Here is a 2,677-nt window from a genome sequence, read left to right as displayed (position 1 = left end):
CAATGAAATAGTACACAGAAATATCAATAATGGCATAATAAGGAACATTGAGATGCCTTTGAAAGAAAAAAGATAATCCTATGTATCCTTGGGACAAAGGAAATTACTCACACCCTCAACATTAGTATTCATTTTATATATTTTTTGCAGGTGACTATCCATGTATGCCACAACATTTGTCAACACAATTATTAAAATACAATAAATTTGGAATAAACACCTACCACAAAATGATAAATCGTACGTTAGTTGTCCGAGTGATGGTATATTGTAGGCCAAGTGCTTAGAAAAATAGACCCATGCGCTACGGAGAATAGTTATATTCAAAGCAACATTCATGTAGTACAAAAAAATAAGAGCGTCTTCAAGGTTTACGAAAATTATGATACTCAATCATATTGCTTCATTCTTTCAAATTCAAAACTAAGCCAAACCAGTTCATTCATTGCTCATAATTAGAACTCGATAGATAAACTGAATCGCTCTTTGTTCCATTCCAGTTCAACTTCAAGGCACTGTGAAGCTTAATTTAGATAAATATTTTTACCAAGCTTTAGAATAATATATGAGAACTATGTCAAAACTATAATGCTTTACAGTAGAATGAAATATTGTACCCAAGCAATGAATTAATAGATATTAAAAGTCCACAAATCTTACTACCTTTTTTCTAATTGATAATTTTTTTCCTTTTTAATAAATAACAAACAGAAATAAACAAGGTTCAATTTTATATTGTCTCTCCTAAATTCTTATGCTAGAATATTCTACAATCTGGCTCCATGATGGTAAACAATTGTAATTTTCACTCGCACAAAAAGAAAAGATGCAGTCTTTACTATATGTCAATATTTACAAGTCCTCTGGATATCATTTGTCACACTGTTTACTGTTGGAGAAATCAAAGGAACAAAAGAACAATAAACAACATCAACAATAACATATCAAGTGAATTTCCACACATAAAAAAATAATAAATTATAAATAAAAGAAAGACGGAGAATTTTTTTTCGCAAATAACGTGAAACTACTTACTTTTAGCTGAAAGAATTAGTAAGGAGGGGAATTGAACCAATGAAAATAAAAACTTGCATACTATTTATACATGAGTACCACAAAAGAAACAAGAGTGTTAAATGTATGTATATATCTATAATCAGTACCCTTCAAATTAACAGCATGTACAATTTGAATAATTTAGAGTAATACACAAAAACATTTCAACCATCAATAGAAAACTATAACGGCACAGGCTAAACAAACATCCTCAACAAAAGTAATAATTTCCTATTGGAACAAGAGTGAATGCAATCGAACCTAGAAGATTGGAGGGATTGAGAGCAATAAGCACTACTCTTACATGTGGCTATCTATGTAACTTATATATGTTGGAACATTTGGTTCTAGAGAAGCATTACCATAAAACTTAGACATATATGACAATGTGAGAAAAGAGATACCAACATCTTATCTCTTAATATAGCTATTTACCTTCTATTGAAGAGTCATTGCAACAGTTATGAAAAAACTTATATCTCAATCATGGTGCTTGAATAAAGCAATAATCTCATCAAATTTTGAGGTTTCAGAATAGAATAGTGTATATATAACACATCAAGATCAACGGAAGAGTAAAAATGAAACAATGTGTAATAACTTGAGTCGAGGAAGAAAACAAATTCGTGCAATTTCAATAGGTTCACAGTGCATTGAAGAGTTTCTTTGTGTTTCACCTTGTTTATAAGACACTATTGTGAAGAACATCAACGTAAATTTAGCTGTGAAAACATACTCACATCTTTTATAGTCTTTTATAGTATTATATTAGCTTCGTAATTATTATTTTTGGTCTCAAATTTAAATAATACACTAATATGCAGAAAATCAGCCTACACGAGATGATTTCACTTTGTTACAACTCCTCAAATTGAAAGAATTCTATGTTATGACAGACAAAATAATTCAGAACTTTTCAAATTCAGACATTTCAACATAAAATAAGACTAATATTTACATAGATTAAACACTAATGTTACTATTTTTTTCTTTTTTCATAGAGAAATCTACCACTTTATTTCCTTAGTTATTGAGATTCATGAAATACATATTTTTTAGGAATATTAAACAAAAAAATTTAAGTAATTTAACGAAGATTATATAAAAATTGGGAGGAGAAAAAAGAAATTGATTAGCATTTTACTCGGACATTGAAAAATCCATAAGTGTAGGTGAAGATTCAAACAAAGATTTGACCTGCAGAGTAAAAATAGTCGATCAGAGGATAAAACAAGGATTTATTTATTTTTCTTAGTGAAGAACACAAAATTTTTTAGAAGATAAGCAAAAATTTAAAAGAATTAGATGAAGATTAAACAAAAGTTGACACAAGAATTTTAAAAATGATGAAGAACTTATCTGAGATTGAAAATAAAAAAGAATATAACTAAAATTCAAGAAGCAATTCGACATGTACCCTAGTGAAACCTTCATTTATTCTAGATTATTAGCGAAACCCGGTGGCGTAAATTAGACGAAGGAAAAACGAACAGACCTGCAGACTGAAACGTGTCCACAGTGAAGATAAAGAGGATAAAAATGTTCTTGAGACATGAAAACTAAGAAACCATTCTTGAAAGCGTAAAAAAAAAGTGAAAGAGACGTATAAATGTTTCTAGAT

General features: G+C 29.2%; 1 long non-coding RNA gene across 1 annotated transcript; it reads right to left on the bottom strand.

Moving 5' to 3' along the window:
* Positions 1-1,965: 1,965 nt before the first annotated feature.
* On the bottom strand, positions 1,966-2,677 carry LOC109121318 (uncharacterized). The gene is made up of 2 exons (XR_002028719.3): positions 2,552-2,677; positions 1,966-2,253 (listed from the first exon to the last, which is right to left on the bottom strand). It is a non-coding gene; the product is annotated as an uncharacterized lncRNA (long non-coding RNA).

Source organism: Solanum lycopersicum, chromosome 10 (assembly GCF_036512215.1).
Source record: "Solanum lycopersicum chromosome 10, SLM_r2.1".
Classification (NCBI taxonomy): domain Eukaryota; kingdom Viridiplantae; phylum Streptophyta; class Magnoliopsida; order Solanales; family Solanaceae; genus Solanum; species Solanum lycopersicum.
This window is presented reverse-complemented; position numbering and strand designations above follow the sequence as displayed.